At 39.2% G+C, this 24712-nt stretch overlaps 2 long non-coding RNA genes across 10 annotated transcripts in view; one reads left to right on the top strand and one right to left on the bottom strand.

The window, feature by feature from the left end:
- Window positions 1–212: 212 nt before the first annotated feature.
- LOC140614291 (uncharacterized) lies at window positions 213–13388 on the bottom strand. 6 transcript variants are annotated; one of them, XR_012015188.1, is made up of 4 exons: window positions 13330–13388; window positions 3718–3831; window positions 1643–2088; window positions 213–1534 (listed from the first exon to the last, which is right to left on the bottom strand). It is a non-coding gene; the product is annotated as an uncharacterized lncRNA (long non-coding RNA). The 6 variants fall into 6 exon arrangements; XR_012015184.1 differs by lacking the exon at window positions 13330–13388 and adding exons at window positions 4961–5030; window positions 5116–5475 and having other exon boundaries at window positions 213–2088; XR_012015185.1 differs by having other exon boundaries at window positions 214–757; window positions 1410–2088.
- Window positions 5539–24712, top strand: part of LOC140614292 (uncharacterized) — a 232860-nt gene continuing 213686 nt past the window's right edge. For 2 of the 4 annotated variants that reach the window (XR_012015191.1, XR_012015189.1), the window contains exon 1: window positions 5540–5969. This is a non-coding gene — a long non-coding RNA (uncharacterized lncRNA). Of the gene's footprint in view, window positions 5970–24712 lie in introns of all 4 variants that reach the window. The other 2 variants (XR_012015192.1, XR_012015194.1) reach the window with 2 other exon arrangements.

Here is a 24712-nt window from a genome sequence, read left to right as displayed (position 1 = left end):
GGGTGTCATTTAATCTAACTTCAAGATGTGTGACTAATTTCTATAAGTGTTAATAAAATGCTGGCCATATAAAAAAATATCCAAGTGGGACATTTAAAAAAAATCCAAGAAGCAAGTATTAGAAACGCCAATTAACTAAGAGCTTTAATATGCTTATATGTGTTTGTGCATAACTAGCTTTCTAAAGGCCTTGAGACAGAACCACAGGCTTTTTTAAAGCACCAAGAAACTGCAAGTCAATAAACATTCTATCCCCATGCCACCCTATACTCATCCAACCCAATGATGATGAAATGCACATGGACAAGAGCAATAAGAAAAATAATAACATTATCACAGGATCAATGTCTATTGCTGGCTTCATAAATAAAGGACTTGGCTTCCCATTGAAGTTTAATTTTTGTAAATGCCTCTGGAAATTTAAGTAGCAGTAGGAAAACATTATCCTGAGATAATGTTCAATTTCTCCTAACATAAGCTCTTAAACCTTGGACGTGTGCAGTTTTCAGTCTGGGACAAATTCAGGAGAACAAATCTCTTTTGAACAGACTGTGGGAGATTTATTTTAAATAGGCTGGCTTTAGGGGTACAGGTCTAGGGGACATGAGAGTAGATGGTGGTTAGAACAACAGAGGCAGAGAAATCCCAGAAGCCTGCTTTTTCTGTGACTCGTTCTGAGGTATCCCTCTGCAAAACAGGGAATCTCTTTCTCCTCTTTCCATGTCCCATGGCTGGTGCTATATAGCATGTCCCGCATCTGTATTAGGGGACAAGTGTGGAGGCTCAGAAGGGTTCACCTGTTTCTGTAGGACATTACGATATCTTAATGTTTTGTTATCCCTTCTTGTCTCTCAACTGCTCTGGCAATGACTCAAATAAATCCCTGGGGCTGTATAATCCGCACCTGGCTTGAATAACAAATGAACTCTTGCTAGCTGTACCCTAGGAGAAGCATTAGAGTACTTTGAAGCTCTAGAATCACAGATATTAAAGCTGAAAGAGAGCCTCCTCCAGAGATCTAATCTAGGATTCCTCAGCCCCCATTACTCAGAAGAAATTCTGAAGATCCAGCTCAGAGGAGTGGGAAGTAACATCCAAGTCTACTCTTTGATAAGTGTTCCTCTGACTTAAGCTTGCACAGAACCATCTGGGGCTCATTAAAACAGAGATTGCCTGACCCCATCCCTAGTTTCTGATTCTGTAAATCTAGGGGTGAGGACCAGAAATTTGCATTTCTAATAAACTCCAAGGTCATGTCTAAGCTTTTGATCTTAGTCCGGAGACTACACTTTGAAAGTCGCTGAGCTGGAGTTCACTTCTTTTGATTTCATGATCCATAAGGTGGGTTGTTTTGAGCTAACAGTGAGTCTCTACAACCTATGGGGCCAAAGAGGGGCAGAAATACCCACATTTCCGAAGAGAAGCTTATTCCTTTATAGGAGATTCTGCATAGTTTTTGCCCAAGTAAGAGAAAGCTGCATTCCTTGCCACAACCTCAGGGCCTGGTTCCAGCTACTCCAAAGCCAACATGGGCCTGGAAAAAGACAAGGATTTCTCATGTGTCCTGGCTTCTGACCTGAAGTGTTTTAACTTGGGAGAAGAACTGTCACCTTTCTGGGAATCTGAAATGAAGACAACTTGCCTATCTGATGTCTGAACAGTGGATTTGCACTTGCTGTGGCGATCTCTCAGTGCAACAGAGACCTGACAATGATGAACGATGCTGGATTGCACTAAAATTCCGTCAGAGCTCACAGGGTGGAGACCCCAGCCACTGAGCCCAGGGCCTCTGGCCTTTCCTGTGAAGGCATTTGTGGGACAGGGAGACAGTTGAAAAACTGATGGTTAAGCAGCAAGGAGGGAGGTGGAGGGAAAGAGGCAGCCAGGTGGGCATGGCAAGGTGGATATTTAGCAGACTGAGGCAGTAATGAGGTAAGGGGTCAGTGGGAGAGGAGGGAATGGCGGAGAACAGTGGGAGGGTTTCCTTCGGTTCTGAGAATTTTAGACTCTTATTTGACCTCTCTCCTTTCCTGATTGAAGAATCTCAGGAAAAACTCCATTTGCCTCAGAATGTAGTACCAGCTCCACCTGAAACAAGCAGAGAGAACAATTAAGATCTTTGTAGGGCTAAGCATTCTAAATATTCTTGATTACACTCTTTCTCACATGAAATTTAGAAAACAAAAATGCTATGATTGTCAAGTCACTGTCCTGCTTCTCTCAGTCCATTTCTAGTCTGCAGCCTTTCTAAGTATTTTTTCCCCTTTGTTTTAATTTCTTACATCATTTTCCTTTTGTATTCTTTCTCACTGACTTGTCTTTGTTCCTTTTTGAGGAATTCAGACTTCTGCTCCTCCATTCACCTTTCTTTCTAGTCTTTGGCTTTTAAAAGCAGACTGTATAGGTGATTATGAAATACAAGGTTTGTGGAGCCAACTTCTCTCCATGCAACTTTCATTTCAGGCAAAATGAGCCCCCCTTGCTTCTCTTTTGCTTAATGTAAATGTTACTGAGGTGTAATCTGCATACAGGAAAACATACAAATTATATATTTTCAGCTTGATGGATCTTCACAGAATGAACCCATGTAGTGACCAGCACCCAGATCAAGAAACAGAACAAGGCCAGCCCCCTTCAAAATCCCTAGAGCCCCCTTTCAGTAATCCCCTGCCCCCCAGAATATCTGACATTCTGATTTATAACATCATACATTAACTGTGACTGGTTTTTAACTTTATGTAAAGGGAATCTGATGTAGGAAAAACGTAAGGGTTTGAAGCCAACAGCCAAGAAAGAATTCTTGACGTCTTTGGTGCAAAAAGGTGATTTTATTAAAGCACGAGGACTGGACCCATGGGCAGAAAGAGCTGTACTGAGATCATGAGGAGGGGCCTATTATATACTTTCCAGTTGGGAGGGGGTTAGGGATAACAAAGTCTCTAGGGGATGTTGGAAACAAGGTTTCCAGGACCTTGAGGGGGCTAGCTATTGTTAGGAAAGTCACTTATTACTGTATAACAAAACCTGAGTCATGAGACCCTTCAGATGTCTATCAGTGGGTCATATGCTTGGGGGATGATCACCAACGTGTATCCTGGGGAGGGTAGAGATAAAGGAAGTTTCCAAATGAATTTTTATATGTTGAAGTAGACTTACAGGATCCTGGGTGTTGGGCTAAGATTACCTGTTTTCCTTAGGAAAGTATTAACATAGAGGCAGCTGAGTCCTTAGAGAAAGGTCACTCTGCCTGTTTCAAGGACTTGTCACTGGGCTGTAGGTAGTAAGGGAATTTAATAATTTTTCTTCGGCATCTGTTTCCCATGTCACAATAATTCAATACATACTATTTATGGCTGTCTATTTTTCTCATATGATGTTTGTGAAATTTATTTATATTGTGACATGTCCTTGTAGTCAATTCCTGTTTTTATTGTTTTCTCTCTCTTGCCCTCTCTGTATAATTAATGTATCACGCTTTTATTCATTCTACTCTTGATGGACATTAGGTTTTTCCAATTTGGGACTATTAGGAATTTTGTTGCTGTTAACATTTTTTTCATGTTTTTTTTTTTTTTTTCATGTTTTTCTGTAAACACACATTCTCCTTTGGATTTGTATGACTAGAACTGCTGCCACAGATTGGCATTTAACAGTTTTAGTAGATACTACTAAATGGTTTTCTAGGGCAGCCCTAATGGCTCAGCGGTTTAGTGCTACCTGCAGCCTGGGGTGTGATCCTGGAGACCTGGGATGGAGTCCCACGTTGGGCTCCCTGCATGGGGCCTGCTTCTCCCTCTGCCTGTGTCTCTGCCTCTCTCTCTCTCTCTCTGCCTGTCATGAATAAATAAATGAAATCTTTGAAAAAAATTTAAAAAATAAATGGTTTTCTACAGTTGCTTTACCAATTTATAGTCCCACTAGAAAAGTTTAAGAGTTCTGTTTGCTCTGCAGCCCCATTTGAGACTTTTAATTTTAGTCATTCTGGTGGGTGTGTGTTGATGGAGGATTGTGGACTTAATTTGCATTTCTTCAATAGCTAGTACAATTGAGCACCTTTTAATGTCTTTGCTGGCCATTTAAGTACCTTTTTGGTGAAGTACCTGTTAAGTATTTCATCCATTTACAGAATCAGATTATTTGCTTTTCCTTATTGCTTTGTAGGAGTTCTTTATAATCATGGATATGAATTCTTAGATGGATGTTCTAGAGAAAGTGTCTTCTCCCAGCCAGTGGCTTACCTTCCCATTCTCTTCATTAAACTTCCTACTTTACAACTGTCAAACTCATACTTTAAACTATAGCTCAAATGTGACATTTCTGGTGACTGTTTCCCCATCCTCTACCTCCCAGGGTCATTGCCTACCCCTCGGCCTCCTACAGTAACTGCCTAAAACCCTCTCATAGCAATCGTCATTTTAGCTACAAACAATCCATTTTCTTACTTCTTTCCTTCCAGCCCATGAACCCCTCAGGGACAGACTACTCTAAATGGAACAGTGGCTGCTATTTCATTGAACATCTGGGTATTTTGTTTGTTTTTTGCTTTTTAATTATCTGTGTTCCAACTTTCTACTATGTGTATTACCTTCATAATGATTAAAAATATATATTTTATCTTGAAGAACAGAAATAAATATAATATTGTACCCTTAACCCTGCCTCATTTCCAACACTGTGTGTTCAACATCTGTCTAACAGAAATTTCAACCAGCAGAGTAAAAAATGAGTTCTCCATGTTGTCTTTCCAACCCAGCTCAGTTTCTTTACTGTCCTTTATGCCAGGAGTGAGATGGCAGTATTAGAGCCTAGAAGCTAAGGATAGTGGAGATTTGCTTTAACTTTTAAATTTGCTTTTACTCTCTTCTCCAACATCCAAACCATGCTTTCTAGCTCTACTGTCTTTGCTTTTTTCTGTTCTCTTGGAAAATTATAACAGCTTCTAAATGGCTTCTTTGCCCACCTTTGTCAGGGAAAAGAAAGAATCACACTTGATGAAGTTAAACAGGTCAGGAAGATTTCATTCAGGACTACTGTAATAAAGATCAAAATTATTGCCATAGGGGAGAAAGATTAAATTCAATTTCACAGATACGAAAGATGGAAGTTTTTAAGTACCGGGTAGAAAAATACTGGAGGACATTAGGTGGCAGTTTGGTCAATGTGATTAGGCTGTCTGTATTTGCTAATTGGTGTTTATCAGAGTTAGGCTTCTATCCTGCCAGCAGAGACTGGGAGATGACTTTAATCTTCTCTTGAGGATTGCATTTCAAAGAGATGACTTCCAGGTCCTTCAGAAGAACAATATCCCTGGTTGTAATTGGCTGGGAGAAGAGTTAGCTCTCAAAGGAGCAGAGAAAGAATTTCCAGTCACAAATGTTCTAAAAATAAATGCTCTAAGGAAAGGGAGATCAGGGCCGATAGTCAGAAGTCTGTCTAAAGTTTAGTCAAACTAAGGGGAGTGTTAATCTTGGTTATACTCACTCCAATTTAAGTCAGAATTTAAACTTGGTCTTAACGTTCTATTTCTTTGTTTAAAAACCTTCCATGGCTCCATAGTAACAACCAATGGAGCTCTAAACTCATGCGTGCTTAGGAGAGTCTCTATGATCTCACCCCAACCTTCCCTGAGTCTCACTCCTGCCATACCAGATGTGGCACTAGTGTGAGCATTCTGGGAATGGTCACAGCTCCGTGTGCTGAGGAAGAGTCTCTCCCTGGGTCACTAGACCAGCCCCTAGGAGCCCAGAGGAGGATCATAAATGAGCAACATTCTCTGGGGCTGGGGCAAGAGGTCCCTGCATCTCTCTGTAAACTCTGCCTGGTGGTGGGAGCTGTGGTAGACGCAGTCATTGCTCCTGGTCTTCTCCCCACCTCTCTGAAGATAGGGAGGGAGAGGTGAGGCAAAGCCATGAGGGTCAAGTCAGTAAAGACTGCTGCACATGCCACCTGGACCCTCAGCCTGCTTTCTGGTAAGTGAGGGCAAAGATACAATTAGTTGTACTTAGTGATCTTTTTAAAAAATTAAAAAAATTAATCTTTAAATATAAGATTACGACTAACCATTTTACATTGTCTTAGTATTTTATAGATACTGTATTTAATACTCTCACTCTGTTAGATACAATGACCCAGTGGGATGATATGACTCTGAGGTTGGTTGAGGGTGGAGTGAGAGAAACAAGACCAGATAAATTCTAAAGTCCTTAGACTGCTGGCCAGATGTGTTTCCAGGAAGATAGGCATCTCCCCTCAGGCAGGTGCTCAGAGAGTGACCTGCCCCAATGTCTAATTAGTGACCTGGCTGTTCCTTAAGGGCTATCTGACAGCTGCATGTCAGGGTCAGTTTGGCAAAATTACGGGACTTTTCCTCATTTGGAAACCATCTGTGCCCCATCAGGATCAAGGCTGTGAGCCAATCATGTCCTGTGCTTTTCCTGTGAAGGTCAAGGATTGGATATGGTTCTCTTTAATGTCTCCTGAACGACAAGGAAAATCTAAGATTCTCTACTTTCCTGTTCCACTGAAGATACAGAACTCAATTGAAAGGCCGTAACATATTAAAGTGTCTGAAATTCGATCTGGAGTTGAAGCAGCAGCATCTAATGCACTTTTGGAGTAGTCACTGTTTTACCTCTGCATGTGGAGGGCAGAACTGCCTCCCTACTTCCTCCAGACCCTGGAAAATGACAAGGACTTTTCACTCTGCCTGCCCATCAGACTTGGGGCTGCCTTCAACTTCTACTGTATCTAGAGCGTGGGTCATATTTAATTCTTCGGGCTGCTTTTTTTTTTTTTTTGGTCCCACTGTTCATGGCTCTCAGCTGTACTTTTCTTAATAAAGGGACAAGAGGCTGAGAGATTAGTAACTATAGTTACCATTTATTAAGGACTTTATCAGTTAAGACTTTTAATAGCAAACAATCAAAACTGGCTTGAGCAGAAAGGTAATTTATTAAAAGATATTAGCTTATGCACAGAATCTCCAGCGAGGCTAAAGAACAGTTTGGAAGCTGTGTAGCCAGGAACAATACCCCAAATCTCACTATAGAATTTGAGGTAATGAGGATGTTGCAGCTGCCACCCCTGACCACAGCACCACAGCTTGAACTAATGCTGAATACTAGAAGCTGCATCTAATTTTCCCTGCAACAACAATGAAAGATAAATATCATTATTGTCATTTTACAGGGAGAAGTGATGTTCAGAAATGTTAGCTAGCTTGTTTCCAAAGTCAGCTAGACTCTCTCAACTGTAAGTTCAGTGTGGGTGGGGACTATATTGAATTTGTTCATCATTGCAAGCTTGGAGCCTAGTACCATGCCTGGTCCATAGAAGGTACTGAATATACTTATAGAATGAATATGTGGGGAAATTGGTAGAGATAGATGTGGTTACTTTCTCTTCTTCCTTTGGTATCCCATGTTCCTGGTCAAAGAAAGGGTTGGGCAAATCACTCAGCTTCAGGCAACCATAATGTTGTATGTTCCTGGCTGTGGTGATTGGTTCCAAGGTTTGAAGGATGTGAATTTGGCCAGATGCCCCATTATATGGGGCAAGACTGAAAGCCAACATTCAGACAGAAGTGAAAACAGGATTTATGATTAAATTATCTTGTATGACGTTAATATTGACTCTTTTATGAGTAAGTACTATTGCTCTAGTCAAGAAGGGCAGGTTGAAAGGTGATTGGAAGGTCATAGGAAGAGAGTTTTATTTTGAATGTTAACTCCATTGCCCCCATTAGATGTTGTGCTATAAGAAATATTCCAGAACGGTCAAAATGTCTGTCTGTCTTTTCAGTCTATCTCTCTCCTTGGCAAGCCCCCAGTCATCTTAACTTACCTATGTTTAAATGGAGTCTTTATTACTTGCAGTTTTTCTATTTCCAAACCCTTGCTCAATGAATATCTCTGAGATCTGTTTTTTGGGACACCTGATGGGTCAAGGATGTGATGGTGATGACGGATAGAGGAAAGCAACCTTCAAGGTAGAGGGTGCAGGTTCTGGTGGCCATGGCTGGTTTCATGCCATGTAAGAACCCTTCTATTGGAAGCAATCTGTTGTGAAGCGTTCTTACATGGCCAGGAAAAGAGCCCTCATTCCGGCTACCTCTAGTACTGGGACTGTTGTGAAGTTGTCTGTGAGTTGCCCTGAAGGCCTCTTGCAGAAGCAGGGCAATAGCATGGAGGTCTGTGAATACTAGAATGTAATTTGGGAATTAGATGCTTGCTCTACCCAAGGCAGCTCTTGCCTCAGACCATCTTGATACATCCTTGTAGTACGGAGGCTCCTTCATTATCAGGACTCAATCATTCTCCTTTTGTTTCTACTCTAGCTCCAGCATTGACAGCATAACTCTGTCCCTCATTGCTGCCATGGTCTAGTGGCTAGCCTACGGATTAGCTTCTTAGGGAATGGTATCATTCCTAATCCAAACAGTTCTTGCAAGGGGATGGATGTTGTATGGTGTGGGCCTAGTTTTGCAAATAACCCTTGGGCTGATTCCTCTGTAGGGTAGACCTGGGTGGGAAAGGAAAATATTCTAAAGCTTGAATTCTGCCTTAGAAATTATTTGTTTATGATTTTACTCCAAAAAGCAGCTTAAGATACTATATAAAGAATTGCTCTAAAAGCTCATGAATATAGTGGCTGAGTTGGTTAAACATTTGCTTTGGCTCAGGTCATGATGCTGGAGTTGTGGGATTGAGCTTCATGTTGGGCTCCCTGCTCAGCATGGAGTCTACTTCTCTCTTTCCCTCTACCTGCTGCTCCACCTGCTTGTGCTCTCTCTTTCCTACCCACAAAAAAAAAAAAAAAAAAAAAAAAAAAAAATCTTAAAAAGAGGATTCATGAATGGACCAGGTACTAGTCATACACCAAACCACTTCCTCTCTCTAACCCCTCTGATGCTTGTATGTTTCTGGCACTTTGCATTAAGCTTACACCTCTGTGTCTCTCTGCTTTGTTGCTTCAGGAATTTCTCTGAAGCCAAGGACACTCCTCAGTTACAACCAGAGTGGTGGAGGAATTAGTGAGTCACTTCCCCAGAGCAACCTTTAACCAATTGGGGAGGAGGATGAGTGGAGGAGTTCCTTGACCTCCCCGTCTTTGCAGATGTGTTCTCTGTGGTTCTTTCACACATCCCTAGCAGTACTGACCCTTAGTTGCCACAGAGATAACCAGAAATTACTGCATTCTATATCAGCTTTTCTCTCTTCTCTGTCTCAATCCTTACTTTTTCTTCTTGCCTCCTAATAAATTGCCTGCACCCACACTTTTGTCTTAACCTTCTCTGTTTTGATACCAATTCTCTGATACCAACTGGGTTCAATTCAGACTCCAACTACCTGGTATTAACATAGATCCCACAAGTTAAGGACAAAGTCCTTCACCATACTGCTCCCCTTAGATGTCACCTGCAAGCCTCAGGGTCACCTGCTTCTGACCTACTGGCTGTAAATTCAGAGACTTCCATGACCCCCTCGGTTTTGATAATTTACTAGAAAATCCCTTAGAACTCACGGAATGCACTATAGTTATGATTATAGTTTTACTATAAAGGATATAACTCAGGAACAGCCATATATGGAAGAGATGGATAGGGCAACTTCTAAAAGGAGGACCAGAGCTTCCATGTCTTCTTGTGTAATCTGGGTGCATCATTTATCCTGCACATCAGTGTGTTCAACCAGGCCTTAACTGAGCCTTGGTATCCAGAGTTATTACTGGAGTTTCATTACATATGCATGATTATTATTATGGATTAACAATTATTATTGATTAACTCATGATTGAATTTAATCTCCAGCTTGGTTCCCTTCCCCAGGGGTTGGGCTGGTTCATAATTCCAATTCTCTAATTATGTGGCTAGTCTTTCTGGTGACTAGCTCCCATCTTGAAGTCATATAGGGACTTCTGCCATGAGTCACCTCATTAGCATACCAAAGACACTCCTGTCACTAAGAAAGATCCAAGAGTTTTTGAAAATCTGCCAAGAACTGGGGACAATGACCAAATATATTAATTATGCTCTAGCTTTACTTTGGGAGTAATTCGAACTGAGACAAAAAGTTTTTATATTCACACCCAATACCTGGAAAAAGCACTTGTTAGCAGGTTCCAACTTTCCCTCATAGGGTGAGGGAGAGGAAGTCACAGAAGTTTGATGGGACAATATCATGGGAATCCTTATGTGCCATGCTTGTAGTGAAAACAAATGACAAGCACTTCAATTTCCTGAGTAAAGAGTACGTGAATGAGTAGATTGGCCTTGTAGGCCAATGAGAATCATATGCAAAGCTGGGCATCCTGAAGAAGACTTTTTGGAGTACTGTGTGGGCATCTGTCATTCAGAACAGCAGTCATGACTGAGACCCAGGTCGCTGGGGGCTTTGCGAGCCCCATCCATGTTAATCAGCAAAAGATTCAACTTAACATCTGTTTGTAGGGAAAGCTCACTCCTAAGACTTGTGATCCTGCCCATTCCAGCATGCTTCGTAGCCTCTGAAACACTCCGGCTCCATGTATCTCCATGTAGACCCCACTGGTTTCAGAGCCTTTCTCATCTCTGTACTTGATTGATAGAGCTGCTTGTCCCACAGGCATTCCCCATCCACCACTGGACCCAGCTCCTTACCAGCCCTCTCACCTCCAGAGTTTTCATCAGTTTCCATTTCCCGGGCTCAAGTATATTCCCTGAGGATCTCTTCTACTTTCCCAGGATGCCCAGTCTCTGGGCTTTTGTCGTTCTCCCTGTGATGCTGGCCTTTCTTTCCTTCCAAATCATAAAGAAAGCAGTCTGCTGCTGCTCTGGCCCATCCCTGCTTATCTTAGTAACTTTACTTTTCATAATGAGGCTTAATTGTAAGTTTTATTGACAGACTTCTGTTATGCCACAGGAACCCATCTTGAATCAATTAAAATCAATTAATCACACTGTGATTAACTTTAATGGTGGAATGTTTCCTACACATGGCAAATAACCATTCACATATGTTTCAATTAATATTTTTACCCCCATTTGTTGACAAATGATCTATTGTACTTAAAATTAATTAAATGTTAGCGTGGTCCCAATTAACACTGCATTAACAATAAAAAATGCCTTGATTGTCAATACTGAGCAAAATCTGTGACAATCTGCTACTTATATTGTGCAGCTTATATTATTTAAACACACGGGGCTTAACCTTTGACCAAATATAGCAGATGATATGGTCAAAATGTGAGGCCATTTTTAAAGCCATTGAAAATCTTGACGGTTTTGGCTCTGACTTGAGATAATCAGGAAAAATAAAACCTTGTTCGCCTATCCTCTTATGTCTCTATTTTGCTAAACCAAGATTTAATGTCTTTCAATTGGCATTGCTTCATACATAGTCTCTTTTTATCTTATTCAATATTTTATATTTGTTTCTAATACTCTTATCTCCTAATACTGTCTCAGTCTCCTCTATCTTGAGTGTTTCTTTACCTAAATGATACTGTACTATAAATTCCAAGCTGTATTTTTCATTTTTCCCTCAACCTTTTGTCTTTGAGACCCATCTAAGTAGGTACACGGGTCCTTTTCATATGGAAACATTATTGATCTATGCCCACATTTATAAGCTTATTTTTTTAAAAGATTTTATTTATTCATGAGAGACAGACACAGAGGGAGAGAGGCAGAGACACAGGCAGAGAGAGAAGCAGGCTCCATACAGAGAGCCTGATGTGGGACTTGATCCTGTGACCCCAGGATCATGCCCTGGGATAAAGGCAGGTGCCAAACCACTGAGCCACTCCCCATTTATAAGCTTTCAAATTATTTCCAGGTCTCTGCTTTTATAATGGTGGGCATATATGATGCTGGGGTGAATATCTTTGTGTGTCTTAAGCTGGGTACCTGTCTGAGATATATTCCTTGGAGAAAGCAATAATTAGGTCATAGAGTACACTGTACCGCAGAATCAATTCACTTTTTGTATAGGAAGAAATGAAGGTCTCAAGATGGTAAGCAATTTTTCAAGGTAGATTTGAAGCTAGGCTTGATTTCAGATCTTCTAAATCTTAGTGAAATATTTATTTCATAGTGTGTAACTCCACCTCAATTTCTCAATGTTCCCTGGAAATATCTAGAAAAAAAATCTTTGGTATGATAATTTCATTGTGTTATAGCCTGGAGTCTTCCTCATTTTGGTTACCTTAAGTAGAGACAAAATTCAAATATGTAAGTTTCAGTTCACACAGAGACATTGTTATCAGGTAGTAGCACTGGGAATGTAAGCCCAAAACTGTTTTCTTAAAAAGATTGGCCACTTTTTGGCAAAGGCCTATAAAACCAGCCAAATATTTTAGAATTGGTGATAGAGATATAACAGTTTTCAATCTATCTACTGTCAAAATTCATCTTACGAGGCTTGAGTGCTAAAATGCCATCCTGAGATACAGTATTCTCCCTCCCTATTTCCCTTGCCTCAGTTCACATTCATTCCTTAAGGGTTAATTGAGCAACTATGAATTCAAGCAGCAGAGGACAAGAATGATACACATTCCTTGTCCTTGTAATACAAGGCAGAGGGAAATAAGTGACAGATTTGTGTGCTAAGCCAAGTGCTGTGGGTGCCCTGAGGGGGAAGCCATGAATCAGTGAGAGTGAGTGGTGAGCAGGGAGATGGTACCTGAGCTGGACTTTAACAGGTGTGTAGGAGGTGGTCAGGCAGGGGAAGGAAGGTAGGCATCACAAGTACAGGAGACGGCAGAGCTCTTCTTCCACCCCCTGCACTGACACCCTCACCCCCTTCTCCTGTCCCTACAGTAGCCATGTTCAGAAATAATCCAGCATCCCTGAGGGAAGAGGAACAAATGTTCTACATTGCACCATGCTAAGCATACCCCTCCAGTACTTGTGCCTGTGAAATGCATTTCACGCCTCGTCTGTTCTCTAAATGAGATGTGAAGGCAGTTTACACCTCGTTTACATTTGTGCTGTTTTACCAAACAGCATAGATACAGCTCCATCCAAAGTAATGAAATGAGGTCAGTCACCCCTTTCTTTCCTTGGATTGAATCCATCCAGCTCTTCAGGTCCTTCCCAGGCTCCGGTGGCTCCTAGGCAACCAGGAATCTACTAAGTTTTGGGAGAGAAGGTGCTAGGCTTAGAGGTGTAGGCAGCCACTGGTGTTCCATCCCTTATAGGTGGGGTAAATGGCCTTTGTTCCAAGCCAACAATTTATAATTTCTTTAAGTAAAATGTAGAAATCATAAATGGAGAGTTAGAAGAATTTTAACTTTTGCATATACCTATGTAACCAACACTCAGATTAAGATATAGAACATTTCTCTTACCCATGAACATTTTCTCATGTCCCTTCCCAGGCAATAGCCCCCTCCACAAAGATATCCTCTATTTTGTCATTTATCACCATAGATACATTGTCCCTGTTCTAGAACTTCAAATACAAGAAAGCATGTAGTGTGTACTCTTCTGTTCAAATTATGTCTGTGACGTTCACATGTGTTTTTATATCAGTGATTTGTTCCTTTGCATTTTTGAGTGGTATCCCATTACCTGCATGAACCAGTTTAGTTACGTTCCTATTGATATTTAGGTTGTGTTCTGTTTTTGTTTATTATACCTAAAACTGCTGTGAATATTCCTGTACAAGATTTTATGGACATTGAGTTCTTTCAGGTACATAATTAGGAGTGGAATTTCTGGGGTATAGTGTCAATGTATTTTAACTTTATTAGAAACTCCCAAACAGTTCTTCAAAGTGATTGTACTGTTTCATACACCCACTAGTAGTGGATGAAAAATTCTGGTTGCTTTTGGTGATTCAAAGTAATGAGATTTTGTTGGAAATTACTGTAAAGTAATACAAATTCATTTAAGGAACTTGAGAGAAGAGACAAGATTAAAAATTTGGGAAGAGAACTAGAACATGAAAAGAATTCTATCCATAGAATATGTATTACCCCCACTCATATCTCTTCATTGTCCTGATTCAATATAGTAAAACTCACTATATTGAAAAAAGCACAGTACATTTTGTCTCCTCCAAACTGCATGCCTGTAGAGTATAAGGAGTCCTAGGAGCCATTCACCAAACATAGACTGATAATGTTTCTCATTTGTGTCAATCTGATAAATGAATATTTATATTTTATTTCCATCTAATTTTTGTGCTTGAAAATTAATGAAGTAGAGCATTTTGTTCATTTGCTTACCAATATTTGTATTTTTTCTTCGTGAATTGACTTCATGTCCTGTGCCAATATCCTATAGTGTTTTCTTCCTCCTGGTGATGTTTATATAGCTGTGTATCGGCTATTGCTTGTCATATATGTTGCAAATATTTCTCTCATTTTGTTATCATTCTTTGAGAAAAATGACTTTTGTTATTTAAAAATGCTACTTACTCATCATAAAACATTCAAGCAATGGAGAAAGGATTATGGAAAGATAAAAATTCTTCCAAATTCCACTCTCCAGAGACAAAACAAAAAACAAAACCCAGAGATAATCAATAAAGTTTTGGTGAAAATCACTTCAGATATCTCTCTATGCACATGATAGAGAAAAAACTGGGTATGTAAGGTAGAAGTTTAGAAAAATTGCCTAAGGATACAACATAAATTGTAATTACAATGGTTATACTTAAGATAAGTGTGTCTTTATTAAAAATGTATTAGTCTTCAAAGATTCTTTAGTATGAAAAAATTTATGAGTTTGGAATAATATTTGAACCATATAATTTAATTTTGTAATATAGTTTTGGAAATCTTTGCCATAAAAGTTGAAGAAATAGCAAACATACTTTTTTCTCTTATTTCCTTAACACTGCTGATTTTATTAGTTATCTTATTTTAATGTTGCCAAGTTTTATAACATTTACAGCCTTTTCTTTGACTGTGGTCAATTTTTTTCCTATTTTTAAAACACACCATCAGCATTTCTTTTACCTTGGCATTGCATTTATATTTTCTTTACCTTGGTTTATTGCTATTTATGTTCATTTTATTATTCTAATAATTTTCTTCATGAAAGACTCACAGTGTTAGATTTCCTGAGTTCTTTCATCTTTTGGAATATTTCTCAGTTGCATTTGTACTTGGAAAATGACTTGGCTAGGTATCTAATTAATGTATATGTCTTCTTTTTACTCAGAGCTTTATGGAAATTGCACCATTGTCTACTGGTATTAAATGTTGCTTGGATAATGCTGAGCTCGACAAGAACCTCACCAAATTCCTCCCCAACACACAATTACACCCTCCATAATCCTGTTGATGATTTTCTTTTTCTGCCTTGATGCCCACCTGATTTTTCTCTTTTTAAATACTTACATTTTGTTATTTTATACAGGAAGCACTCATTTTGGTTGACTTACATATTTGCCTTTTTGTTGCTTTTCATTCCTTCCTGCATCTCCAAGCTCTCACGAGCTTTCATGTGGGGTCATTTTTTTTCTGCCTGCAGAAGATTCTTTGTTCTTTCCCTAAGTGTGGTTTGGATATGCAGCTTATAATTCTTTCCATTTTTTATTTGTATTTGTTTCATCTCCATTCTCCAGGTGTATTTTGCTGAGTATTGAATTCTAGATTGATACTATTGTGCTTTCTGCACATTGAAGGTACGAGTTCACTGTCTTCTGTTTGATTCCATTGTTTCTGAAGGGAAGTCAGTCACCAAACAGTCTGATTGTTCTTTGTAATGAGAAGTCTGACTTCAGACAGCTTTTGAGACTTCCCATACCCTCTTCCTTCTGCCCACATCTGGAGAAGCTGATAAGAAAGCCTTTGTGTTCCTTCCTTTGGTGCCAGTTGGAGATTCAAACCACAGGAATTCAAACCTACCTGCAGGAGGGGACCCTCACTCTGGCCCTACCCCTTAGCCACAGTGACAGCCAGGAGGGTTTGCTTTCCTTGCCCTCTGACGTCATTTCAGACCTGCTGGAGACACCTGCCCTGCTCTCCCCAGAGACCTCCGTTCGGTAAGTAATCAACCATTCCACAGCCTCTGGTTATCTTCAACTTTGGCTGGGGATCCACCTGCCTCTTTAGAGGACCATAACACTTATTTCATTAATTTTACCCTGAAGTGTTTAATTGTTCTTTGTTTTATTTTGTTTTGTTTTCTAACTCTGCTTAGGCCTTTTTGGACCTATAGCTCGATGCTTTTATCATCAGTTTTGAAAAATTCTCAGCCATAATCTTGCCAAGTATTGCTCCAGTGCAGTTCTCTGTGACCTCTCTTTTTGGGATTCCATTAAATACATGTCAGTCTTTCTCACTTTTTTCTGACTCTTTTTCTATATTTTTATCCTTTTCTCTCTCATGTTTCACTTTGGATATTTTCTTCTGTTCTTGCTTCCAGTTCAATAATTCTTTTTCATCAGTGTCTAAGCCTTAAGTTCTTGATTTTGCCAATTAAAATTTTCAGTTTAAGAATTTTGACTTAGTTCTATTTTATACTTTCTAGTTTTCTTCTCAAATCCTCAATCTTGTATTTTATCTCCTTGAATATATTAGGATGGTTATTTTGAAGTTTGTGTTTGGGAACTCAATGATCTTAAACCCTTCTAGGCTGTTCAAGTACTTCTTGTTTCTCTAGGCTTAGGTTTCTTCCTTCTTCACTTCCGTATGCTTTAAGTTCTTGTGTGCCCTGTGGAAGAATTGGCTTGAATTACCTAATCTATAAAAGTGGAAGACTGAGTCTCTGATGATTATTTTATCTTCATCCCTAATGTTCAGTGACTCCATTGGAATAGAATTTACTGATGAATATTTTGCAATCAACTCCTCCCTAGCCCAATATTCCTCAGGGCATAGTATTTCTTTATTCCAGGCAAGTTTACTTTTACTATTGTTATATACTATTCTACCATTGTGAGTGTGTGTGCATATATATATTCAATACACACACTTGTACATACATATAAAAAGGTTCTATTCTGTGTTACCTATATTATAATTATTACTAATATTAACCTATATAATAACAGTGGCAGAAGTGAACTCTCTTTATATAAAATATACACAGAAAGTAAATAGATACATATTTGGCTCATTTTTTTCTCTCTCAGAATATTAATTATGTATATATTGATTCTTACTTGTTTTTTATTTTATCATCCCCTTCATCATCCTTTAAATATCTATTTTCTTTTTAAAAGATTTTATTTATTTGACAGAGAGAGAGAGAGTGAGCACAAGCAGGGGAAGTGGCAGGCAGGGGGAGAGGGAAAATCAGACTCCGTGCTAAGTAGGGAGCCTGATGTAGGGCTCGATTCCAGGACCCTGGACTCATGACCTGAGTGGAAGTGGTACGTTTAACTAAGCCACCCTATTGCCCCTATCTGTTGTCTTTCTTACTGCTTGAGCAATTACCCAAGCTTTGCCATCCAGAGACTTGGCTATATTTTAGTTATAGATATTCAATAGTTTTCTGCTTCTGATATGACTTGAATTCTGTACTGTTTTCATTTTCTTCTTCCATTTCTACCTTGCTAGCTCACTTTATTGCTCCTATTATAATCTCTTTTGATGCTTTTTGAGCACTTAGTTTTTTATATGAGGTCTTATTTATTTTTTTTATGAAGTCTTTTTTAAAAGAAAGTTACCTGCAATTCTTTGCGACTGAAGAAACATTTGCATTTTTATGTATGCTTTTCATCTTGTGTTGTTCGCCCCCTTTTTTTGGTTTGTTTGTTTTATGTATGAAATTGGTCCCTTTTCATTTATGGATCATCTTTACATGAAGTCATCTAATTCTTGTATAGGGAGAGACTTGCAGTAAGGGTTGAGCCAAATATATCTATGGCTTAGATTTGCGAATTTTGACTTTAAACATGCTGCAATTTAATCTGTCCTCTGCCTCATCCTGGGCTTAATTCTCCCCAGGGTTGTTGATGGTCAATGGCTAGTGTGGCACAGAGCTAATCCTATTAGTTCACTGATTTTCTGAGATACCATCTGGCCTTTGTTTTCTTCCTACTTGTCTTCTCTCTTTCTCTCCCTCAATTAATTAATTAATTAGTTACTGAAATATATAGTTGACATACAGTGTTATATTAGTTTTAGGTGTACAACATAGTGATTCAACAATTCTATACATTACTCAGTGCTCACCAGGATAAGTGTAGTCACCATCTGTCACCGTACAATGTTATTACAATGTTATTGACTGTATTCTCTATGCTGTACTTTTCATTCCTGGGATTTATTCATTTTACAACTGGAAGTTGGTATCTCTTAATCCTCTTTATCCATTCATCAGCCAGTGGATGCTTGATCTGCTTCTATGCCTTGGCTATTGTAAATAATGCTGCAATAAACATAGGGGTGCATGTATACATCTGAGTTAGTGTTTTTGTTTTGAGTAAATAACCAGTGGTGTGATTGCTGGATTGTAGAATAATCCTATATTTAAGTTTTTGGGGAAACTCGATTCTGTTTTCCACAATGGCTGCACCACTTTACATATCCAACAAGAGTGCAAGAGGGTTCCTTTCTCTCCACATCCTTGCCATCACCTATTGTTTCTTGTGGTTTTGATTTTAGCCATTCTGATAGATGTGAGGTGATATCTCATTGCTGTTTTGATTTGCATTTTCCTGATGATGAATGATATTGAGTATCTCTCTATGTATCTGTTCGCCATCTTTATGTTTTCTTTGAAAAAATGTCTGTTCAGGTCCTCTGCTCATGTGTTAATTGGATTATTTGTGGTTTTGGTTTTTGAGTTTTATCAATTCTTTATGTATTTTGGATATTAACCCCTTACTGGATGTATCATTTGCATATATCATCTAATCATAGATTGCCTTTTGTTTTTGTTGGTGGTTACACCTCCCTTTTCTTTGCTTTATGTCTGGATGTCTCATTGCATTAGGAATCTTAGGAAGCACAGACTTGAAAAAAGAAAATTAGTTTGCTGTTTCTGCAACAGCATACCAATTAGGATTACAATTTAGGCAGGGCCTAGGTAGGAGCATAGTGCAGACCTAAAGGCAGAGTTGTTTCCTGGGCTGGTGACCAGGTGCAAGTGATGGGCATTCCATCACAGGCCTCAACCAGTGTCTCAAGGTTGGGTTTATTTTGGAGTCCTGCATGTCACAGGAACTTTACTGAGGGTTGAGGACCCTTGGAAAGTTTCTTCTTCTTCAGGCCCAAATTGGCAACTTGAGCTGACTTTTTTAAATCCAATCCCTCAAAGATCTATCCAGATTTTTTTTCATCAATAATAGCCACTTCCTACTGCAACTCTGGGGTTTTGTATTCCAGAGACTGTGGCTGTCCTGAACAAATGCTCAAACCTTTCTGTTTTAAGAGTTTAATTATTTACTCTTTTAGGCAGAAGGTACCTCAGTGCTAAGAGAATAGGAGAGCAATAAAGCCTATAGAGCTGTGAGATTCTTTTTTTGTGTGTGTGTACTTTTTTATTTTTAAATTTATATTTATAATGTATTTAAATTCAATTTGCCAACGTATAGTATAATACTTTGTGCTCATCACATCACGTGCCCTCCTAATGCCCATCCTCTAGTTACCCCATCCCCCCACCCAACTCCCCTTCAGCTACCCTCAGTTTGTTTCCTGGAGTTAGGAGCCTCTCATGGTTTGTCTTCCTCTCTAATTTTTCCCTACTAAGTTTCCCCTCCTTATGGTCCCTTTCACTATTTCTCATATTCCATATATGAGTGAAACCATATGATAATTGTCTTTCTCTGATTGACTTATTTCACTTAACATAATACTCTCCAGTTCCATCCATGTGGCTGAGTAATATTCTGTCATATATATATATGCCACATCTTCTTTATCCATTCATCTGTCAGAGGACACTGAGGCTCCTTCCACCGTTTTGTCTATTGTGGACAATGCTGCTATAGACATTGGGGTGCAGGTGTCCTGGCATTTCACTGCATCTGTCTCTTTGGGGTAAAGCCCCAGCAGTGCAATTGCTGGGTCGTTGGGCAGATCTATTTTTAACTCTTTGAGTAACCTCCACACAATTTTCCAGAGTGGCTGTACCAGTTCACATTCCCCCCAACAGTGCAAGAGGGTTCCCCTTTCTCCACAGCCTCTCCAACATTGGTTGTTTCTTGCCTTGTTCATTTTCACCATTCTTACTGGTGTGAGGTGGTATTTCATTGTGGTTTTGGTTTGTATTTCCCTGATGGCCAGTGATGCGGAGCATTTTGTCATATGCTTGTTGGCCATGTGTATGTCTTCTTTGGAGAAATGTCTGTTCATGTCTTCTGCCCATTTCTTGACTGGCTTGTTTGTTTTTTGGGTGTTGAGTTTGATAAGTTCTTTATAGATTTTGGATACTAGCCCTTTATCTGATATATCATTTGCAAATATCTTCTCCCATTCTGTAGGTTGCCTTTTAGTTTTGTTGATTGTTTCCTTTGCTGTGCAGATGCTTTTTATCTTGATGAAGTCCCAATAGTTCATTATTGTTTTTATTTCTCTTGCCTTTATAGTCTATGGCTATACCACCCTGAACGTGCCTGATCTTGTCTGATCTTGGAAGCTATGCAGAGTCAGGCTTGTTTAGTCCTTTGATGGGCGAACTGTTGGTTTTTTTTTTTTTTTTAATGTCTACTCTTTTTTTTTTAATTTTTTTTATTTATTTATGATAGTCAGAGAGAGAGAGAGAGAGAGAGAGAGAGAGAGAGAGAGAGGGAGGCAGAGAGAGAAGCAGGCTCCATGCACCGGGAGCCTGACGTGGGATTCGATCCCGGGTCTCCAGGATCGTGCTCTGGGCCAAAGGCAGGCACCAAACCGCTGCGCCACCCAGGGATCCCTTGATTTCAGGTTTATAATCCCTGACTTCTTTCTGCGGTAGAGTAATATAAGGCCTTTGACATTACTGTAGATTAGTATATTGGGCAAGAAGCTGGGTTTTAGATTCAAAGTCTAGTTCTACTACTTACCAATTTTTATGATTCAGGCAGGGTACTTTGCCTTGTTTTTTAGTTTCATCCCTGTTAAATGTATATGATAATTCACCTACCTCCTGGGATTTTTGTAAGGATTAAATTAGCTAGTATTGTAAAGGGAGTCAGGCTTGCTTGGTACATAGTACCAATGTACATTTGCTATTATTAGGTTCCTTGCTTTTATTCTTATGCATGGAATCCTCACATCTCCCACTCTTCTTAGAAAGGTCATATGAAGAAGAGTTCTGGTAGAGGAATAGTCATTAGCCTAGGAAACAAAACTCATATAGGCTTTTCACTGAGGGAACTCTCCCTCATGAGTATTCTTCTCCTGTAAGGATCCTAAAACAGGGAGAACTCTTTCTCCAATTAAAATCCTTCCCTATGAAGACTTTTGTTCATGAGGACATTTTCCCTTTAAGGACCCTTATTTCATGAAGATCCTTTACTAGAACCTTTCTTCCATTAGGATCCTACCCCTAAAAAGGTCTTTTTCCCTTGAAGACCAATACTAATCCTCCCGAGAGTACATATTTCCTATTAAATATTCCTCTATGCATACCTTTCTACATGAAGATCTTTACCTTAATAGGACTACTCCTTTTTCAGACCTCTTGCTTCTCAAGGATTCTTACTCTTAGAAGTAGCCTCAGGAGACCCCAGAAAAATTAGCACTAAATTTTTGGACAATTTCTCTTCCTGAGACCCTTCAGCCAGGTTATTAGAACTTAATCCTAAGACAAGCATAGCCTCTCTTGGCATTGTGCATAACTGGTTGAGGGCCTTCTCTTTATTTTGGATATATATCTGGCTTTTGGGAGATGACCCGTGGTGGAAGGTTGACATGGACCAGATTCTCATTGTATTGATGACTCTGATTATTTCCCTCCAGCTGAATATGCAGTGACTGGAAAATGAGGTGTGTGGGCCACATGCCCATTAGCTCAGGGGGCTCTGACAGCAGACTTGTTTATGGGATATCACAGTACAGGGGGCGTAACAGGGTAAGCATTCTTCTAAAGGAAGATATTTGACATAGATGTGGTGTTCTATGGTTTCTGGAACTAATCATCTAGAGGAATTAGAAGAATAAATTTTGGAATATAAACAAAGTGGAGAGAATAGGTATTGAATTCAACATTGTTTTGTTCACTTGCACTCAATTAACTATGTTGCTTCAAATTATGATAATTTAAAAAGAAAAGCATAGTATTCTGAAGAGAGGAATCGGTATCTATTAAGATCTAGGGCATTAAAAGGAGAACAACAGGCATGGCTTTTTTTTTTTTTTTCTGGAAAAGTCTGGCAGGCCCTAGTGCCAGCAGTACATACTTGGCAAAACAAATCATAGGAGATGAGGCTAGAGAAGCATTTTACATTCATATCCTAAGAGCCTAAGGATTTTTAATGAGATTCTGTAAGCAATGAGAATCTAGAATAGTATTCAGGAAGAGAGTGATCCAAATCACTTGGGAGGAAGATAAACCTAGTGGGAGCATACAGAATTGGAAAAGTGAGAGTCTGAGAGAAAGGAGTGCATTAAGGTGCCATGGTAGGAAACCAGATACCAAATGCTGAAGGCCTGAACTTGGTTAATCCCTCCTCAGTGGTCAGAGGAATGAGATAGAGCCAAATCAAAGAAGGCTCAAAGATTTCTAGCATAGGAGATTTGGAAATTAAATATCAGTCTTATGAAATGAAGTCTCACATGCCTACCAAAACCATCATGGGCAAACATCTTTGATTGTAGAGTAATGTGGAGAAGGATATAAGGTGAGGATGAGGACACTGGGTGGAAATTGGAACACACATGTCCAACGTCTACCCCTTCCATGAACTGGTTACCTAACTGAGAATAGAGAGATTAGACTCTTTAGGCTTTAATCTCTTCAGTATTAACATGCATGACTTGCTGATTTTTTTGAGTAAGGATAGGCTGTTTTGAAGGACTACACACTTCTGCTTCCTACTGAAAATGCAAATTACACTTTGCTTTTCTTCTGATTTCTTGTATGTCCAAAATAGAAGAAAGACACCTGGATGAAGCATTTTCCCAGACTTTGCAATTTTCTTAAAGGGATCCCAGAGACCTTAAGCTTCTCTTAGGTTCCTTTGAGGTCTCTCAGTCCAAGGACTGTCACCACATGTCCTCCCTCTTGTCCACACTTTCAGCAGGTGTGTGTAGGTGGAGCTCAAAGTTAAAAGTAACTCAAGTAAACTCACACATCTTTTTTTGAAGCTTGCTGTTCAGTTGAAGCTCTTAAATTGTCAGTATTTTTCTTAGTAGTTAAACAGAACTAAAAATAAAGGCAATAGCCACTAATAACCATACTATGCCTCCTATTTGCACCCCTAAACCAACTGCCTCAACAGACATAGCAGCAATGTGATAAGAATTGCTACATAAAGTACTCCAAGGATAATGTTCATGATATAATCCTCATTGACAGTGATTCCAAAGTTGAATCACAGGCAAACAAAGGGTTATAACACAAACGAATTGTTTAGAGCACACATTCAAACAATTGTGGCTTCAGTACCTTAAATAAAAGGGCACTTGCTTCCAGTGCCAGGGTAAAATTTAGAGGGGAGTACTCAGTACTGCCACATTGGGAACGCCAATTCAGTTACTTAGTGTTGTCTACTTATTGATTCCATAGTGATTGAATTGTTGGTGACCTTGGAGATATGAGACAGAGCTCTAGAAAGAAGGAATGTCTGCCAAAAGTCTCAAATAAGAGACCATTTTGTCATCTCATGTGATTGAGGAAGTTTCCATTGGGTTGCTTTGGAACTCACTGAAATATCTGCATGCTGTAGTGGATTGAACCTATGATAATGGAATAGAATAATGAATTTCTCCCAACTTCTGTTCCAAATAGCCATCTTAGCCCACAGGACCAGTTCTTTGTAGTTTTCCACATCTCTATGGATATGACCTAATAACAAAGAAATCCCTATGTCATGGCTATGAATTAGCAAGTGGTGTCATTTTAGAATTTCAAGGATTTTTGAATGTAGAGACAAGAAGGAGGGACTGATAAGTTCCCATTCTTTCTATTGAGGGAATAACTTACCTAAGAGATTAAGAAGACCTCTGGCAAACAAAACAAATAACTCAGTAAATTCCTCTTAACTGAATTGAGAATGAGAACTGGTTATCAGCAATGGATATGTGTGTATGGGTGGGGGTGGGCAAATTTATGATCATATTAGACTTACCAACCAGGCTTTGCAAGGATCTACACAGAATGGGAATATCCCAAGATGGCACCCCAAATGGCTTGGAATGTAGATGATAAGCTAAGGGTCATGCGGGCTTCCTTCTGTTGGATTAGGAGGACTGTGTGTGTGCAGAGAGAAAGGATTCAAGAGGTGGAGAGAATGTTTAGCCCAAAAAGATTTTTCTGCCCAAGCCTGCCTTGTTTTGCCTGTATTTACTAAAATACCCCATGCTCTGAAGACTATTGTTTTTTCAATAAATTAAAACCTTTCCTTTTTCTCTTGATACTTTCCTAAAGATTTGAACACTAATATATTTGAGCCATAGAAACTTCAGTAGCACCTGGGTTAACTCCTAAAACTGAACATAGACTTCCTACTACCATGAAGGAACAAGTAAACATTTAAAAACTTTCCCAATATATGTATATATAGAATCTGCAACTATTTCTAAATTTCTGTCTTTCCATCTATCTACCTATAAAATCAGTAATAAAAAATTTAGAATGCCAATATGGACCTGTAGTTCCTTTTCAACAAATTTACTGCTATTAATA

This window comes from Canis lupus, chromosome 22, assembly GCF_048164855.1.
Source record: "Canis lupus baileyi chromosome 22, mCanLup2.hap1, whole genome shotgun sequence".
NCBI lineage: Eukaryota > Metazoa > Chordata > Mammalia > Carnivora > Canidae > Canis > Canis lupus.
Note: the sequence above shows the minus strand (reverse complement) of the source record. Positions and strands in the feature narration are given on the sequence as shown.